This window comes from Opisthocomus hoazin, unplaced genomic scaffold (assembly GCF_030867145.1).
Source record: "Opisthocomus hoazin isolate bOpiHoa1 unplaced genomic scaffold, bOpiHoa1.hap1 HAP1_SCAFFOLD_233, whole genome shotgun sequence".
In the NCBI taxonomy this organism is placed as follows: Eukaryota; Metazoa; Chordata; class Aves; order Opisthocomiformes; family Opisthocomidae; genus Opisthocomus; species Opisthocomus hoazin.
Window position 1 is genome coordinate 22,501 of NW_027449048.1, and position 10,000 is coordinate 32,500.

Genomic DNA, 10,000 nt, shown 5'->3' on the forward strand with positions numbered 1-10,000 from the left:
GACGTGGTGGCCGGCCGGGACGCGGGGCGATGGGGGGGGCGCTGTCGGGTAGACCTGTCCTCCCCGCCGAACCGGTCCCTGGTAGACCTGTCCTCCCCGCCGAACCGGTCCCGGGTAGACGTGGTGGCCGGCCGGGACGCGGGGCGATGGGGGGGGCGCTGTCGGGTAGACCTGTCCTCCCCGCCGAACCGGTCCCGGGTAGACCTGTCCTCCCCGCCGACCCGGTCCCGGGTAGACGTGGTGGCCGGCCGGGACGCGGGGTGGGGGGGGCGCTGTCGTCCAGACCCGTCGGCCAGACCCGTCCCCCGTCCCCGTCCCCGTCCCCGTCCCCGTCCCCGTCCCCGTCCCGTTCCCGCCCCCCCCGCCACCCCCTTCCGCGGCACCAACCCCCCCCGCAAGCAACGGGAAGGGGCGCAGCTTTCTATCAGCTCGGCTGAAACGCCCGAAGGCGGGGCGGCGTCTGTGTTTCAAAAGCGGAAAAAAAATAAAAAAGCAACAAAAACCAAAAAATTCCCGCCGCCCCGCCCCCCCCCCCCCCCCACCTCCCCCCGTGCAGGCACCCCTGCAAACGGGCCTCCGGCACGGCAGCCCGGCCGCCGCACCCCCACCCGCAAGCCCCCCCCCACCGCCGCCCCGGCCGAGAGCGCACAAGCAGCCCCTGCCGCCGCCCCCCCCCCACCCCCCCCCCGGTGCGGGCACCCCTGCATACGGGCCTCCGGCACGGCCGCTCCGCTGCCCCCCCCCACCCCGCCACCCCCCCCACCGCCGCCCCGGCCGAGAGCGCACAAGCAGCCCCTGCCGCCGCCCCCCCCCCCCCCCCCCCCCGACTCAAACCTCAATCTTCTCGGAAAAGAGGCCCCGTCCCCAGCCTACCTCAGCGCAAGGCTCCCCGCCTGCTCCTCGACCCCGTCTCTCAGTCTCTGTCTCCCCCTTCTGCCGCGGGGAAGCGCCCGCCCCTTGCCGGCGGGTGGGCGGGGCGGGCCGGCTCGGGTTCCGGTTGCTAAGCAGCAGGGTGGCACTCGTTGACCCCGGGCGCCGCTCCGTCTGCCGATGGGCGGGCCGGTGCTGGCTCTCAAGAAATTTTTGTAACTGTTTCCCTGCTCTGCTTTGGTTTTGTTTTTTTTTCTCGCCCACCGTCAGAACCGATGCAGAGTAAGAAAGCCTTCAGCGAGACAGTCCGGCCAAGCTTAGCGCCTTCCACTAGATACGGCGAAGTCTCGGAAACGGGGGGTGGCGAGGGGAATTTCAGGCGCGCGCCGCCTCCCCCCTCCTGCACCACCCCCCCCCGCAAGCGACGGGAAGGGGCGCCGCTTTCCATCAGCTCGGCTGAAACGCCCGAGGACGGGGCGGCGTCTCTGTTTCAAAAGCGGAAAAAGAAATAAAAAAGCAACAAAAACCAAAAAATTCCCGCCGCCCCCCCCAACCCACCCCCGTGCAGGCACCCCTGCATACGGGCCTCCGGCAGGACCGGCCTGCCGCCCCCAGCCACCCCCCCGCAAGCCCCCCCACCGCCGCCCCGGCTGAGAGAGCACAGGCACCCCGCCGCCGCCCCTTCCCACCCCGTGCAGGCACCCCTGCATACGGGCCTCCGGCAGGGCCGGCCTGCCGCCCCCAGCCACCCCCCGCAAGCCCCCCCCACCGCCGCCCCGGCTCAGAGAGCACAGGCAGCCCGCCGCCGGCCCACCCACCCCGTGCAGGCACCCCTGCATACGGGCCTCCGGCAGGGCCGGCCTGCCGACCCCAGCCACCCCCCGCAAGCCCCCCCACCGCCGCCCCGACTGAGACAGCACAGGCAGCCCGCCGCCGGCCCTTCCCACCCCGTGCAGGCACCCCTGCATACGGGCCTCCGGCAGGGCCGGCCTGCCGCCCCCAGCCACCCCCCGCAAGCCCCCCCACCGCCGCCCCGGCTCAGAGAGCACAGGCAGCCCGCCGCCGGCCCACCCACCCCGTGCAGGCACCCCTGCATACGGGCCTCCGGCAGGGCCGGCCTGCCGACCCCAGCCACCCCCCGCAAGCCCCCCCACCGCCGCCCCGACTGAGAGAGCACAGGCAGCCCGCCGCCGGCCCTTCCCACCCCGTGCAGGCACCCCTGCATACGGGCCTCCGGCAGGGCCGGCCTGCCGACCCCAGCCACCCCCCGCAACCCCCCCCACCGCCGCCCCGGCTGAGAGAGCACAGGCAGCCCGCCGCCGGCCCTTCCCACCCCGTGCAGGCACCCCTGCATACGGGCCTCCGGCACGGCCGGCCTGCCGCCCCCAGCCACCCCCCGCAAGCCCCCCCCACCGCCGCCCCGACTCAGAGAGCACAGGCAGCCCGCCGCAGGCCCACCCACCCCGTGCAGGCACCCCTGCATACGGGCCTCCGGCAGGGCCGGCCTGCCGACCCCAGCCACCCCCCGCAAGCCCCCCCACCGCCGCCCCGACTGAGACAGCACAGGCAGCCCGCCGCCGGCCCTTCCCACCCCGTGCAGGCACCCCTGCATACGGGCCTCTGGCAGGACCGGCCTGCCGACCCCAGCCACCCCCCGCAAGCCCCCCCACCGCCGCCCCGGCTGAGAGAGCACAGGCAGCCCGCCGCCGGCCCTTCCCACCCCGTGCAGGCACCCCTGCATACGGGCCTCCGGCAGAGCCGGCCTGCCGCCCCCAGCCACCCCCCGCAAGCCCCCCCACCGCCGCCCCGGCTCAGAGAGCACAGGAACCCCGCCGCCGCCCCTTCCCACCCCGTGCAGGCACCCCTGCATACGGGCCTCCGGCAGGGCCGGCCTGCCGCCCCCAGCCACCCCCCGCAAGCCCCCCCACCGCCGCCCCGGCTCAGAGAGCACAGGAACCCCGCCGCCGCCCCTTCCCACCCCGTGCAGGCACCCCTGCATACGGGCCTCCGGCAGGGCCGGCCTGCCGCCCCCAGCCACCCCCCGCAAGCCCCCCCACCGCCGCCCCGGCTCAGAGAGCACAGGCAGCCCGCCGCCGGCCCACCCACCCCGTGCAGGCACCCCTGCATACGGGCCTCCGGCAGGACCGGCCTGCCGCCCCCAGCCACCCCCCGCAAGCCCCCCCACCGCCGCCCCGGCTGAGAGAGCACAGGCAACCCGCCGCCGCCCCTTCCCACCCCGTGCAGGCACCCCTGCATACGGGCCTCCGGCAGGGCCGGCCTGCCGCCCCCAGCCACCCCCCGCAAGCCCCCCCACCGCCGCCCCGGCTGAGAGAGCACAGGCAGCCCGCCGCCGGCCCACCCACCCTGTGCAGGCACCCCTGCATACGGGCCTCCGGCAGGACCGGCCTGCCGCCCCAAGCCACCCCCCGCAAGCCCCCCCACCGCCGCCCCGGCTGAGAGAGCACAGGCACCCCGCCGCCGCCCCTTCCCACCCCGTGCAGGCACCCCAGGCACCCCTGCATACGGGCCTCCGGCAGGGCCGGCCTGCCGCCCCCAGCCACCCCCCGCAAGCCCCCCCCACCGCCGCCCCGGCTCAGAGAGCACAGGCAGCCCGCCGCAGGCCCACCCACCCCGTGCAGGCACCCCTGCATACGGGCCTCCGGCAGGGCCGGCCTGCCGACCCCAGCCACCCCCCGCAAGCCCCCCCACCGCCGCCCCGGCTGAGAGAGCACAGGCAGCCCGCCGCCGGCCCTTCCCACCCCGTGCAGGCACCCCTGCATACGGGCCTCCGGCAGGGCCGGCCTGCCGACCCCAGCCACCCCCCGCAACCCCCCCCACCGCCGCCCCGGCTGAGAGAGCACAGGCAGCCCGCCGCCGGCCCTTCCCACCCCGTGCAGGCACCCCTGCATACGGGCCTCCGGCAGGGCCGGCCTGCCGCCCCCAGCCACCCGCCACAGGCCCCCCCACCGCCGCCCCGGCTGAGAGAGCACAGGCAGCCCGCCGCCGGCCCTTCCCACCCCGTGCAGGCACCCCTGCATACGGGCCTCCGGCAGGGCCGGCCTGCCGCCCCCAGCCACCCCCCGCAAGCCCCCCCACCGCCGCCCCGGCTCAGAGAGCACAGGCACCCCGCCGCCGCCCCTTCCCACCCCGTGCAGGCACCCCTGCATACGGGCCTCCGGCAGGGCCGGCCTGCCGCCCCCAGCCACCCCCCGCAAGCCCCCCCCACCGCCGCCCCGGCTCAGAGAGCACAGGCAGCCCGCCGCAGGCCCACCCACCCCGTGCAGGCACCCCTGCATACGGGCCTCCGGCAGGGCGGGCCTGCCGACCCCAGCCACCCCCCGCAAGCCCCCCCACCGCCGCCCCGACTGAAACAGCACAGGCAGCCCGCCGCCGGCCCTTCCCACCCCGTGCAGGCACCCCTGCATACGGGCCTCCGGCAGGCCGGCCTGCCGCCCCCAGCCACCCGCCACAGGCCCCCCCCACCGCCGCCCCGGCTGAGAGAGCACAGGCAGCCCGCCGCCGCCCCTTCCCACCCCGTGCAGGCACCCCTGCATACGGGCCTCCGGCAGGGCCGGCCTGCCGACCCCAGCCACCCCCCGCAAGCCCCCCCACCGCCGCCCCGGCTGAGAGAGCACAGGCAGCCCGCCGCCGGCCCACCCACCCTGTGCAGGCACCCCTGCATACGGGCCTCCGGCAGGACCGGCCTGCCGCCCCCAGCCACCCCCGCAAGCCCCCCCACCGCCGCCCCGGCTGAGAGAGCACAGGCACCCCGCCGCCGCCCCTTCCCACCCCGTGCAGGCACCCCTGCATACAGGCCTCCGGCAGGGCCGGCCTGCCGCCCCCAGCACCCCCCGCAAGCCCCCCCCACCGCCGCCCCGGCTCAGAGAGCACAGGCAGCCCGCCGCAGGCCCACCCACCCCGTGCAGGCACCCCTGCATACGGGCCTCCGGCAGGGCCGGCCTGCCGACCCCAGCCACCCCCCGCAAGCCCCCCCACCGCCGCCCCGACTGAGACAGCACAGGCAGCCCGCCGCCGGCCCTTCCCACCCCGTGCAGGCACCCCTGCATACGGGCCTCCGGCAGGGCCGGCCTGCCGCCCCCAGCCACCCCCCGCAAGCCCCCCCCACCGCCGCCCCGGCTCAGAGAGCACAGGCAGCCCGCCGCAGGCCCACCCACCCGTGCAGGCACCCCTGCATACGGGCCTCCGGCAGGGCCGGCCTGCCGACCCCAGCCACCCCCCGCAACCCCCCCCACCGCCGCCCCGACTGAGACAGCACAGGCAGCCCGCCGCCGGCCCTTCCCACCCCGTGCAGGCACCCCTGCATACGGGCCTCCGGCAGGGCCAACCTGCCGACCCCAGCCACCCCCCGCAAGCCCCCCCCACCGCCGCCCCGGCTCAGAGAGCACAGGCAGCCCGCCGCAGGCCCACCCACCCCGTGCAGGCACCCCTGCATACGGGCCTCCGGCAGGGCCGGCCTGCCGACCCCAGCCACCCCCCGCAACCCCCCCCACCGCCGCCCCGACTGAGACAGCACAGGCAGCCCGCCGCCGGCCCTTCCCACCCCGTGCAGGCACCCCTGCATACGGGCCTCCGGCAGGGCCGGCCTGCCGCCCCCAGCCACCCCCCGCAAGCCCCCCCACCGCCGCCCCGGCTGAGAGAGCACAGGCAACCCGCCGCCGCCCCCTTCCCACCCCGTGCAGGCCACCCCTGCATACGGGCCTCCGGCAGGGCCGGCCTGCCGCCCCCAGCCACCCCCCGCAAGCCCCCCCCACCGCCGCCCCGGCTCAGAGAGCACAGGCAGCCCCGCCGCAGGCCCACCCACCCCGTGCAGGCACCCCTGCATACGGGCCTCCGGCAGGGCCGGCCTGCCGACCCCAGCCACCCCCCGCAACCCCCCCCACCGCCGCCCCGGCTGAGAGAGCACAGGCAGCCCGCCGCCGGCCCTTCCCACCCCGTGCAGGCACCCCTGCATACGGGCCTCCGGCAGGGCCGGCCTGCCGACCCCAGCCACCCCCCCGCAACCCCCCCCACCGCCGCCCCGGCTGAGAGAGCACAGGCAGCCCGCCGCCGGCCCTTCCCACCCCGTGCAGGCACCCCTGCATACGGGCCTCCGGCAGGGCCGGCCTGCCGCCCCCCAGCCACCCGCCACAGGCCCCCCCACCGCCGCCCCGGCTGAGAGAGCACAGGCAGCCCGCCGCCGGCCCTTCCCACCCCGTGCAGGCACCCCTGCATACGGGCCTCCGGCAGGGCCGGCCTGCCGCCCCCAGCCACCCCCCGCAAGCCCCCCCACCGCCGCCCCGGCTCAGAGAGCACAGGCACCCCGCCGCCGCCCCTTCCCACCCCGTGCAGGCACCCCTGCATACGGGCCTCCGGCAGGGCCGGCCTGCCGCCCCCAGCCACCCCCCGCAAGCCCCCCCCACCGCCGCCCCGGCTCAGAGAGCACAGGCAGCCCGCCGCAGGCCCACCCACCCCGTGCAGGCACCCCTGCATACGGGCCTCCGGCAGGGCGGGCCTGCCGCCCCAAGCCACCCCCCGCAAGCCCCCCCACCGCCGCCCCGGCTGAGAGAGCACAGGCAGCCCGCCGCCGCCCCTTCCCACCCCGTGCAGGCACCCCTGCATACGGGCCTCCAGCACGGGCGACCCGCTCTGTCCGCAGGGAGGACAGGTCTACCCCTTCTGCCGGCAGGGAGGCCAGGTCTACCCGTTCTGCCGGCAGGGAGGCCAGGTCTACCCGTTTTACCTGCAGGGAGACCAGGTCTACCCGTTCTGCCGGCAGGGAGGCCAGGTCTACCCGTTTTACCGGCAGGGATGCCAGGTCTACCCGTTCTGGCGGCAGGGAGGCCAGGTCTACCTGTTTTACCGGCAGGGATGCCAGGTCTACCCGTTCTAGCGGCAGGGAGACCAGGTCTACCCGTATTGCCGGCAGGGATGCCAGGTCTACCCGTTTTTCCGGCAGGGATGCCAGGTCTACCCATTTACCGGCAGGGATGCCAGGTCTACCCGTTTTGCCGGCAGGGATGCCAGGTCTACCCGTTCTGGCGGCAGGGAGAACAGGTCTACCCGTTTTACCTGCAGGGAGAACAGGTCTACCCGTTTTGCCGGCAGGGATGCCAGGTCTACCCGTTTTACCTGCAGGGATGCCAGGTCTACCCGTTTTACCGGCAGGGAGGCCAGGTCTACCCATGTTGCCGGCAGGGAGGCCAGGTCTACCCGTTCTAGCGGCAGGGAGACCAGGTCTACCCATTTACCGGCAGGGAGACCAGGTCTACCCGTTTTGCCGGCAGGGATGCCAGGTCTACCCGTTTTGCCGGCAGGGAGAACAGGTCTACCCGTTTTACCTGCAGGGAGGCCATGTCTACCCGTTTTACCGGCAGGGAGACCAGGTCTACCCGTTTTGCCGGCAGGGATGCCAGGTCTACCCGTTTTGCCGGCAGGGAGACCAGGTCTACCCGTTCTGCCGGCAGGGATACCAGGTCTACCCGTTTTACCTGCACGGAGACCAGGTCTACCCATTTTACCGGCAGGGAGGCCAGGTCTACCCGTTCTGGCGGCAGGGAGAACAGGTCTACCCTTTTTGCCGGCAGGGAGACCAGGTCTACCCGTTTTACCGGCAGGGATGCCAGGTCTACCCGTTTTGCCGGCAGGGATAACAGGTCTACCCGTTTTACCTGCAGGGAGACCAGGTCTACCCGTTTTACCGGCAGGGAGACCAGGTCTACCCGTTTTGCCGGCAGGGATGCCAGGTCTACCCGTTCTGGCGGCAGGGAGGCCAGGTCTACCCGTTCTGCCGGCAGGGAGGCCAGGTCTACCCGTTTTGCCGGCAGGGAGAACAGGTCTACCCGTTTTACCGGCAGGGAGACCAGGTCTACCCGTTTTGCCGGCAGGGATGCCAGGTCTACCCGTTCTGGCGGCAGGGAGGCCAGGTCTACCCGTTCTGCCGGCAGGGAGGCCAGGTCTACCCGTTTTACCTGCAGGGAGGCCAGGTCTACCCGTTTTGGCGGCAGGGAGACCAGGTCTACCCGTTTTGCCGGCAGGGATGCCAGGTCTACCCGCTTCCGGCAGGGATGCCAGGTCTACCCGGTTCCAGGCAGGGAGGCCTCGTCTACCCGTTCTGCCGGCAGGGAGGCCAGGTCTACCCGTTTTACCGGCAGGGATGCCAGGTCTACCCGCTTCCGGCAGGGATGCCAGGTCTACCCGGTTCCAGGCAGGGAGGCCTCGTCTACCCGTTCTGCCGGCAGGGAGGCCAGGTCTACCCGTTTTACCGGCAGGGATGCCAGGTCTACCCGCTTCCGGCAGGGATGCCAGGTCTACCCGGTTCCAGGCAGGGAGGCCTCGTCTACCCGTTCTGCCGGCAGGGAGGCCAGGTCTACCCGTTTTACCGTCCGCCGGGTCCGGTGTGCCCGATGTGGCCGCCGGAGCTGCCGGCGGAAAGGGATGCCTCGTCTACCTCGCTCCGGCGGGACTTTGGCTCCACCGCGGTTCTGGCAGGTAGACGTCTTGCCCGGTTCTTCTTCGGAGCTGCCGAAGGGGTCGCTGCTTTGCGCTGCCTCCAGTTACGTCATGGTAAGAGTCGGCGGCGCTCGCGCGCCTCCCCGCTGGGGGAAGACGGTTCTCTTCGAGCCCGCCGGGGCCGGGGACCTCGCTGTCCGTATACTAGGGCAGAGGGCTGGCGCTCGCGGACCAGCGCCATCGAACCGCTGCAGCTACTCGCGGTTCAGCCGGCAGACTCGGGCGTTGCACGGCGGCTGTGGCCGTGGCCGTTCTGCCTCCTACCTATCGCGCACGGCGCTTCCGACTGCCAGAAGCCGCGCGAAGCCGCTGCTTGCCCGCAGGCTCCGGTGGCCGTTGCCGACTGGAGCGAGGGCTCCAAGAGGGGTTTCTCCAGGGCCGGGCCGAGACGGGCGGCGGTCGCCGGCACTCGAACGCTTGTCACCCGCGGCTCAGCCGGCAGACTCGGGCGTTGCCCGGCGGCCCTGGCCGTGGCCGTTCTGCCTCCTACCTATCGCGCACGGCGCTTCCGACTGCCAGAAGCCGCGCGAAGCCGCTGCTTGCCCGCAGGCTCCGGTGGCCGTTGCCGACTGGAGCGAGGGCTCCAAGAGGGGTTTCTCCAGGGCCGGGCCGAGACCGGCGGCGGTCGCCGGCACTCGAACGCTTGTCAGCCGCGGCTCAGCGGGCAGACTCGGGCGTTGCCCGGCGGCCCTGGCCGTGGCCGTTCTGCCTCCTACCTATCGCGCACGGCGCTTCCGACTGCCAGAAGCCGCGCGAAGCCGCTGCTTGCCCGCAGGCTCCGGTGGCCGTTGCCGACTGGAGCGAGGGCTCCAAGAGGGGTTTCTCCAGGGCCGGGCCGAGACCGGCGGCGGTCGCCGGCACTCGAACGCTTGTCACCCGCGGCTCAGCCGGCAGACTCGGGCGTTGCCCGGCGGCCCTGGCCGTGGCCGTTCTGCCTCCTACCTATCGCGCACGGCGCTTCCGACTGCCAGAAGCCGCGCGAAGCCGCTGCTTGCCCGCAGGCTCCGGTGGCCGTTGCCGACTGGAGCGAGGGCTCCAAGAGGGGTTTCTCCAGGGCCGGGCCGAGACCGGCGGCGGTCTCCGGCACTCGAACGCTTGTCAGCCGCGGCTCAGCCGGCAGACTCGGGCGTTGCCCGGCGGCCCTGGCCGTGGCCGTTCTGCCTCCTACCTATCGCGCACGGCGCTTCCGACTGCCAGAAGCCGCGCGAAGCCGCTGCTTGCCCGCAGGCTCCGGTGGCCGTTGCCGACTGGAGCGAGGGCTCCAAGAGGGGTTTCTCCAGGGCCGGGCCGAGACCGGCGGCGGTCGACTCGAACGCTTGTCACCCGCGGCTCAGCCGGCAGACTCGGGCGTTGCCCGGCGACCCTGGCCGTGGCCGTTCTGCCTCCTACCTATCGCGCACGGCGCTTCCGACTGCCAGAAGCCGCGCGAAGCCGCTGCTTGCCCGCAGGCTCCGGTGGCCGTTGCCGACTGGAGCGAGGGCTCCAAGAGGGGTTTCTCCAGGGCCGGGCCGAGACGGGCGGCGGTCTCCGGCACTCGAACGCTTGTAGGGCCGGGGTTTGGGAGTGGAGCCTGCCGTGGCTCCCCCCCCCTCCCCACGCCCGTTAACAGCAGCCATCCGCG